At 33.6% G+C, this 9,996-nt stretch overlaps 1 long non-coding RNA gene across 1 annotated transcript; it reads left to right on the top strand.

The window, feature by feature from the left end:
* The first annotated feature begins 813 nt into the window (after window positions 1–813).
* On the top strand, window positions 814–3,798 carry LOC138122100 (uncharacterized). The gene is made up of 3 exons (XR_011156348.1): window positions 814–1,989; window positions 2,055–2,673; window positions 2,729–3,798. It is a non-coding gene; the product is annotated as an uncharacterized lncRNA (long non-coding RNA).
* Window positions 3,799–9,996: the final 6,198 nt, after the last annotated feature.

Genomic DNA, 9,996 nt, shown 5'->3' on the forward strand with positions numbered 1-9,996 from the left:
CGTCTAGAACGTCACCGACTGTATACAGGGTATTTCACGAGTGATAATGAGCCCTACGGAAATGAAAATGCAACCTACAATACATTTTCGAAAAAAGCTGGATATTTTAATTTCAGTAGCCAGCTTTTTTTGGAAATAGAGTGTGGGTTGCATTTACAATTCCGCCGGGCTCGTTATCACTCGTGAAATACCCTATATAAGTGTATGCTGTTCTTGCATACTATAAATAATAATATTTGCAAGTACCTGCTTGAAAAGAAGTACCTATTTAATATCTACTTTCAATGTCACCGGAGCGGGCTCAGTTCGGCAATTAAAAAAATGTGAAAAAATAGAATTGACGTTAATTAATCAGTTAATTAATAACGAGGAAAAAAGAGTGAACACAAAAAAACACCGGGGTTATCTTTTTAAGGATACTGTTGAGGCTGCATGATGCGCTATGCCCTACAACCTACAACGATGACCGATGAGAGGCCAAGATGGCGAAAAGAGATGGCGGCGGAGGAAGAACGGAAATCTGGAAGCGACGGAGGGACCAGGGTCCGAAGACGACCACAGAACGGACGTCCGAAAGCAATAAAAACGACTGTTTGGAACGATGGTTCCGTGACAACTTTGGTCGTCGGGTGTCCGAAAACTCAATTGAAATATCAGTAATGATAAATAAATGCGGTCTCGATGCCGTGTCCTCTTTTAATTTTATATACATAGTTATTTTTGTATTAAGTGCGCAAAATGAGTGTTTTTTTAATGGCGCTTGAGAATGTCAAATTTTTTCAAAAAAAGACATTCGAAAGCGCCATTAAAACACGAATTGCGCACGAAATACAAACAACATTTTTTCTACAGCAATCAAAAAAAGAACTAGATTTATGAAAATAAAATTATTATAATTGAGAAATAACATCAAAATATAAAGTTATCATGAAAACATTTTGTAACATAGGGAACGCGCAACTGTTTTTTATGAAAAATTTATTATGAAAAAATCTGACATTTATTTCGGTAAGAATTACGAATTCACCTATAATTTCGTTATAATTACACGTATTTTATAATTTTTTAGAACGAAGTGATGGATTGTGACTATGACAGTGAAAGCGATACTCCGCCTGAAGTAACGGAGCGAGCAAATGCTGCAATTGCAACCATAATACCTGGAAAATCGAAAATCCAAAATGAGAGAGCGTACATTCAATTTCGGGAATGGTGTACGACAAAAAATGTAGTAAGAATATCGGAGAAAATGCTTTTGGCTTATTTGGATGAAAAGTCAGCAAAGCTAAAACCACCGACACTATGGTCTACCTTCTCCATGCTGAAAGCAATGTTAAATGTAAAGGAAAACATCGACGTCCGAAAAGTTCCCACCAATGTGCCCTATCTCAAAAACAAATCAGTTGGTTATCGAGGGAAAAAATCAAAAATTTTAACACAAGAAGATATTACACTCACCGGCAAAAAAAACGGAACACTAATTAGTCAACAACAAATTATTGATGTATTTTGACCAGGAGGCAATGACAGCAAACATAACCTTGAGCATTAGCATAGGCTATTTTATTAGCAATTTCGAATAAAAACAATTTTTTTGCTTAAAAACCTTCTTTTCTTAAATTTACCATTTTTAAAATAATCAAGCAACCTGGTTAGAATTTTATAACTTTTGTAATTTTTTATTGTTGTTATTATAACTTCGAATTTAAGTGCAGAACGTAAAAAAATGCCTCTAGCTGGTGTAAATATTGCCAGAGAAGTAGCTTTGGTTGAAGACTGTTGTTGTTTCCGATATGCAGCTAATGCTATTGAGGCTCCTCTTGCTAGTCGTCACAGAGCTGTTAGAAGGTTTCAAGAGACTGATTGAAAAAGAGCAACCACATACCGCGACGATAGATTTTTAAATAATAATGGTGTTCCGCTTTTTCTGCCGGTGAGTGTAGTAAATTTATAGAAGAAGCTGCCGATGAAAAAAATTTATTGAAGAAGGTAATGATATACACATACATATCATATTATACATAAACAAAGCTAATAATAATGATTCGATACAGGTTGTGCTCATTTTGGGCATAAGTGGCGCTTGTCGTCGAGAAGAGTTAGTAAAATTGACAATCGATGACAGAAGATAAAATTTCAAACTGTCAACCCTCCACTTCCCAACAACAGAACATGGCTGTTGAAATTTCATACAATCAGGTTTGCACTTCCGAGGGAGTGAAAAAGAAGTGCGAAGAAGTGTGCGAAAACATCTGTGAGAAGAACGAATCATTTGTAATGAAGTCCTCTGGAATTAATGAAGAAAATAGTGGCTCTAAATGCACAATTAATGCACAATAATAAGTGATGTTTGAGTGATTGTACAATTGCGGCCCCTACAAACTCAGACACCGGCTTTTGACACATTCTGCCAATTTCAAAAAATTTGTAATGTGTACATTTGACTTTTATCCGGTATGGCAATGTCAGTGTCAGTTTTTTGTAAGTCAGAAGCGTGCACAATTTTTACAATGCCTCAATTAAACGAACTGCAAAAGTCGATAATTAGAACTAGACTAGAGGACGGTATGAGCATTAGGCACATCGCAAATGAAATAAACGTTGATAAAAACACGGTACTTTTGGCCAAACGAAAAATTGAGGAAACTGGAATTATTAGAAGAAAACGACAACGTAGGTATTTTGCTAATCTTACGAGATGATCTTAAAATGTCGTAAACTCTTTCAGAGCGGCAGAGAATATCAGACCCTGGTGAAGATATGCGTTTAGTTAATTTTCTAAGGGAGCACCCTTTTAGTACCGCAATAAGAGCAAAAGTGGAAACCAATTTTCCTGGTTCCATAAGAACCAGTCGAAAAAGAATAAAAGAGAGTGAACTACGAAATCGAAGCGCGGCCAATAAGATATTTTTGTCAGTAGCAAATAAAGAAGAAAGACTGCGTTTCGCCTTTCAACATATAAACAATGTCAACTTTTGGGAAAACGTAGTCTTTTCAGATGAAAAAACTTTTCAATCATGCAGTAATGGACGGGTTCGTGTTTATAGACCAGTTGGTGAACGATTTTCTGAACAATATGTTCATAAAACTAAGCGTAGTGGACGTTTTTCTGTGAATGTTTGGGGGTGGGTGAGTTCCCGTGGAACGGGAATATGTATTATAGTGGAAGAACGATTGACAGCTTTAGTTTATAGAGATATTCTGGAGCAAGCACTGTTACCTTCAGTTCTACCCATTTTTGGAAATAATTTTGTATTCCAACAGGATAATTGCCCTATTCATACAGCGCATCTAATAAGAGATTTTTTGCAAACTAATGAAGTAACCACATTAGACTGGCCAGCGAGAAGCCCAGACCTCAACCCCATCGAAAATATTTGGGGTATCATGGCCGAAGAAATTAATACTAAGATCTTGCCCCAAAATCGTCAAGAATTAATTCAAAGTATCTCGGATACATGGGAGCAAATATCTGTGGATTGTGTACAACGCACAGTTCTGTCAATGCCGAGGAGACTCCAAATGGTCATAGATGGTAACGGTGATACAATAAAATATTAACTTTATTGTATTTGATTTGTTCAATTTTTCAAATTCTTTATTTTATACGCCACTGACTTTCTTTCAGTTGGGTGACATTTTATAAACTTCAATTTTAGGACCATGTTACACAGCCAACATTTTTTATTTGTCACACTGTCTGAGTTTGTAGGGGCCGCAACTGTACCAATTTGTAATTATACCCATAGTTCTCTTTGTTTTGTTCTATAGCCTGTAATTCTGTTTGAATAAAATTAATTCAAGAAAACATAATTTTTTTTTCATATATAATACAATAAGTGGTCTAATTTTTTCCGACAAAATTTGTCATTTAAGACATGAGTAGCTTTTGCATCGAAAATTAATTTTCCAAAAGCAAAAGCTACGAATGCCTTAAATGACAAATTTTGCAGAAAAAATTAGACTTGACAATCCACCGAGAAAATTTTTATCGAGTTGACCTAATAAATTTGACGTTTCATTTTGACATAATTTTTTTCGCTGAAAAACCACTAGTTGTTTTTTCACTCGGCTAGTTGTTTTTTCACTCTGCTCGGTGTTTTTTCACTATAAATCAATTTGATTGGTCCAAATTTGAAAAATGCTGCAATTCGATTGGTTAAAAATTTTCGAGTTGGATTGTCACTGTTAAAAAAAAATTTTTTTTCACTGTTAAAATAGTTATTTTTATATTAAGTGCGCAAAGCAAAGGTTTTTTGAGCTTGAGAATGTTAGGTTTTTTGTCGAGACCGTTAGGTCGAGACAAAAAATACATTCGAAAGCTCAAAAAACTGACTTTGCGTACGTAATATAAACAACTTTTTTTCTACAATTGCACAGCTTTAAGCAGCAAGTTTATTATTAAAAAATATTGAATTCATAAAAAAGGCAGCATTATTTTTTTAAGTTATTGTTGCACGGGTTTTCGTTCCCGTAGTTACTAATGTAAATAAAAATTGAAAATAAATCTGTCATCTGAATAAGTGTCGCTTTCCAAGTGTTTTCTATAAATTCTGTGAAAATGAACGTTAGCAGACTCATGGAAGACTCCAGTGATTCTGAATATGATGTAGAAGCAGTAGCTAATGAAGCGATTGCGAATATTTTGCCGAAGAAGTCAAGACCGCAGTTTGAGAAAGCTTACACGATTTCCGGGTTTGGTGTGACTAAAAAAATTAGTAACACAACAGAAAACGTTCTATTAGCATATTTAGAGGAAAAGTCGAAGATTTTGAAGCCGTCAACATTGTGGTCCCTTTTTTTGATGTTAAAGGCAACTCTAAATATAAAAGAAAATATTGATGTTCACTCGAATCGGGAATTATAGCGGGAAGTAATTTTTCTGCTTGTAAGTTTAATTTTCATATATCAAAATAAAGTAGGTATGTTGACTTGTAATTGCCTGTTATAATTAATAAAATTTTCTTCTTAGTTTATTCTGAATTTTGTGCGCAAAAAATTTTTTTTAACGGTGAAAAAAACGCGTGTTTTGCGCACTGAAATTAATGCGTAAACACCCGTTTTTTGATCTATTGTAGAATTTTTTTTTATCATGTTAAAAAACAGGGTCCTTTGCAACTTGATAGCGTTGAAAAAATGTCACGTTTTTTTGACGGCTGTAGAAAAATATTATTTTTTATTATAATAAACGAATTGTAATAATTATATCGGGTGTTTTTTAAATTTTACCTCGTAGTTGGCGTTGAAGAGGATTGTAAACGCACCACTCGTATGGTAAGATTTAAACGGCCCCCTGATCCGTAACCTGTATAGTGCGTTCACAATCGACTCTTCAACGCCTGCTTTGAGGTAAAATTTAAAAAAACATCCAATAGCTTCTCGCTTGGTGCTCGTCATTTGTTTCAAAAGCTAGTGTTATTTTTTTACACAAGGCTAAATAGTGTTATTCTTTTTCTTTAATTAATTCTTATATGAGGTTATCACGATACATTGTTGTTTTCAGAATAAAAATCTCTATCAGAATTATTAAAAAAAGGTATGTGTTCGAATTTGAAAAAAAAATATTTTGGTAGTTTACCCTTGAAGCCCTTTGGGGCTGTACGTGAATTTCTTAGACCATTTTGTAGCCTATTCACAACCAAGTAACTACTTTGACAACTGTCAATTAAGTAATTTGGTGTATAGATAATTAAAATCCTCCGATAAATAAAGGACCGTGTAAAAATAAAAAAATGAATACAGAAAAAATAAAACACTTTTCATCTAAATATATCAAAAACTTAAAGTAAAAGAATAGCAATACCGATTAAGACTTAATTAGAAAGTTACCTATTGTGGTAGAAATATAATTTTTTAACTTACAATGTTGTACAATCGCGGCCATCCAAAAGTGAACGATAGCTTGCGAAAATTTTCGTATTTTTCGTTAGATTAAATAAGGCTGTATTCATTGGCGTTCGTGCAGCAGGCATTACAATTTTAATAATAAAAAGTTGTATTAAATATTTTTTAATAAAAATGAAACTAGAAGTAATTAATACATTATTAAAGTAAAAGTAAACTTTAGTAAAGAAACCTTTCCAACACATATTCGCATTGGCCTCTCAAGCCTGTTTTCTTGCCAACCCCTCTTTATATTGAAGATGCAAGTCTTACTGCAATGTAATTCTCTCGCCACAGCAGCCAACGACCAATTTTCTTCTAGCTTTGCAATAGCCGTAGCTGTCTGCATGGGAGTGAGATGTAGCATTTAAAAAAACACTTTCAATAATTTTTTTATCGCTAGTGTCAAACTTTGACATTTTAGGACACCTATGATTTAAAGTAAAAATCAAACTATAAAAAAAAAACGTTCACTTTTGGATGGCCACGATAGTACTACGATTTCAACCAAATTTTGCATTTTAAAATGTATAATGAAAAATTAAAAATACACTTCAATGATTATACAGGATGAGCGCAATTTTGTGTTGCCGGTATGTCGCGAGTTCTGTATCTAATTATTAAAATCTCCACAATTTGGCTATAAATCTAGTGTTTGACTTTTCTGGGCACACTGTATTATTTCCCTAATTTTTTCAACGGTTTCTGACATTCATGTTTCACGAACTATTTGACAGTTGATAAAACTACACTCATACGTTAACGAAAACAAAAGCAAGCACCAAGCGACTTGACCACATGTTTTTTGAACACACGTTATCACGTCATTTCGTAATTATTTGTCCTGCTTTTGAAAAAATCCGAAAGATTTGGGTATAGCACCCGACAAGATTTCCACCACAAAAATGGATTTCGGTCTTTTTAATATTGAGATCCTCCAAGTACATACGATTTTCCATAATACCGGTGGCTTTTGCACTGACTCGTCGAAACTTTGCCATGTCAAATCATTTTTTTATCACTGGCAGAACTTGAAGCGATTTCTATCGTCAGTGGATGTGGGTATTACATTTTTTTGGTCATGTATGGGAGCCACCACGTCTCCTTGTATCGAAAAGGTTTTTAATTTAAATCGTAAATCCAATATTGACTCCTTTCCTAAAATTGTGTTGTGTTCAGTCCTGTCGAACCGTCTCGATGTTGATACGAGAAGCTCAATGATTAACTCTCGTTGCGACCCTGGTTGTAATTTCCGATTGAAACTTCTTGAAAACGGACATCAAACCGCAAGATAGAAGTATAATTCTCGATATTGCAGCAACTTTCTCTGTGCTACTTTAGTAGGTACTTTCTACAGTTATTTGCTAGAATGACTCTAAAATCTTGCAAATTTAGTGCAATTGCTCACATTCTTATACCGTTAAGTGCTCTACTTATGCATTTATCTAGTTTCTCTAGTTTTAGTTTTAGAATGCGCTGGAATATATAATTGGTGCGATTCTGTTTTAAAATTGACCAATATTGCTACATAACAAGGTTGTAGTTGCTATGATATGAAGCTGTTGATTGGTTTGATCTATGCAAAATCAATGTTGTTCAATAACAATATTGCTAGATTTTGAAACAGAATCGCACTAATTATGTAGAGTTCTACCTAGTCGAAACATCCTTCTTCAAATTTAAAAATTTTTTCAAAATTCAAATTTAATAATAATAATAATAATAAATGAAGGGAAAACCATTGAACACATCATTTCTTCTTGCACCGTTTTGGCTCAAAGCGAATATAAAAAACGTCATGATATATTCGCAAAAATTATACACATGAATTTAGCAGTTAAATTCAATTTATTAAAGGATACACAACCACATTACATTTATAAACCAGAAAGTTGTTTAGAAAATGACAATTACAAATTATATTTTGATCGCACAGTTTTAACTGACATTCACATTCAGCATAACAGACCAGACATTATTATTTTAAATAAACAACAAAAGCAAGCATATCTTTTAGATATAGCTGTTCCAAATTCACACAATATAATACAGACATATAATACAAAAATTAATAAATATTTAGAACTCTCCGTTGCTATGAGAAATCTTTGGTGTTTAGAAAAAATTTCGATTTTACCATTTATAATTTCAGCAACAGGAATAGTACCGCAATCTCTTTTTAAAAATTTAAAAATTTTGGACTTAGAGAACACATTGGTGGTTGAAATTCAAAAAGGTATATTATTATACTCATGTCACATCGTGAGGAAATTCCTTAACATTGACACAGAACATAAAACACAAAAAAGTCAAAATGTGGAGGCGAGACGCCGGTAATTATGTTGATAAGCACTGCACTATTACTTGATAGTATTATCCGTAATAGTGTATGTACTCCGGCAAAATTGCCGTGCCGCCGGGTGGAGGTGGGATAGTAAGTGATAATATAATTTCAGATATTGTTGAGCCAAATACACCTGACACTATAGCAAATATAAAACAGAAGTCTTTACATGGGAGATATTTTAAAGAACTGGAACAACCAGAAATTAATATTCAGGCTTCTCATGCATGGCTTAAGAAATCAAATATTCATCCTGAGACTGAGGGTTTTATATTTGCAATACAAGATCGTGTTATCAATACAAGAAATTATAAAAAACACATATGCAGTTTACAATCGATCATCGATAAATGTAGGATTTGCGGAACTGAAGGGGAAACCATTGAACACATCATTTCTTCTTGCACCGTTTTGGCTCAAAGCGAATATAAGAAACGTCATGATATATTCGCTAAAATTATACAAATGAATTTAGCTGTTAAATTCAATTTATTAAAGGATACACAACCACATTACATTTATAAACCAGAAAGTTGTTTGGAAAATGACAATTACAAATTATATTTTGATCGCACAGTTTTAACTGACATTCACATTCAGCATTACAGACCAGACATTATTATTTTAAATAAACAACAAAAGCAAACATATCTTTTAGATATAGCTGTTCCAAATTCCCATAATATAACACAGACATATAACACAAAAATTAATCAATATTTAGAGCTCTCCGTTGCTATGAGAAATCTTAGGAGTTTAGAAAAAATTTCTATTTTACCACTTATAATTTCAACAACGGGAATAGTACCGCAATCTCTTTTTAAAAATTTAAAAATTCTGGATTTAGAGAACGAATTGGTAGTTGAAATTCAAAAAGGTATATTATTGTACTCATGTCATATCGTGAGGAAATTCCTTAACATTGACACAGAACATAATACACAACAAAGTCAAAATGCGGAGGCGAGACGCCGGTAATGATGTTGATAAGCACTGCGCTATTACTTGATAGTAATATCCGTAATAGTGTATGTACTCCGGCAAAATTGCCGTGCCGCCGGGTGGCGGAGGGATAGTAAACCAAATCATCCGAATTAAATCTTGTTTACGTTCACAACAATTTTTGATTGGTTTGCAGTAGTTTGCGTACTCCGATGAAAATATTCAACAACATCTAATGCCATGCTGAATAATTAAATTTAGCGTGTGTACAAAACAGGAAACATGTTTCCACTTGGGACTTCTCACTGCACCCACAACCCACAATGTTCGGTGCATTGTCCCTTATCACGACCTGCACTTTATCAGAAATTTCCCATTCTGTCATAACTTTAATTGGTAACTTAATTTTTGGAAATTGTGGTTCTCGCAGTAGGAAAAGAAGATATAAGAAGACATTGGTTTGTGTTTGTGATAAAGTGAGCTATCACTGCAAGGTTACCTTCGTAAAAGATGTCCTCCCGTCAATTGTTAACGTAAGATAGTGGGCGTCCTTTAAAAGTAGTTGTAATTTATTCTTCGCTGTATCCTGAATCATACCTAGCCTAGGTACTTGCCTTCTAAAATTGAGTAAACAATCGTGTTTCTACTGAGCGGTTTTTATTGAGGTTCCAATCCCTCGGCAGTTCTAAAAATCATCTTCATCTTTTACTATGCTAAAAGGTTGTAAATGTTTTATAATCATATTTAATATTAAAACATTGATTTTATCTTGTCCTGATACCTAGTGATAAAGTCGAAATAAAACCTGTTATAGTAGTTTCCGTATG

This window comes from Tenebrio molitor, chromosome 1 (genome assembly GCF_963966145.1).
Source record: "Tenebrio molitor chromosome 1, icTenMoli1.1, whole genome shotgun sequence".
Lineage (NCBI taxonomy): Eukaryota > Metazoa > Arthropoda > Insecta > Coleoptera > Tenebrionidae > Tenebrio > Tenebrio molitor.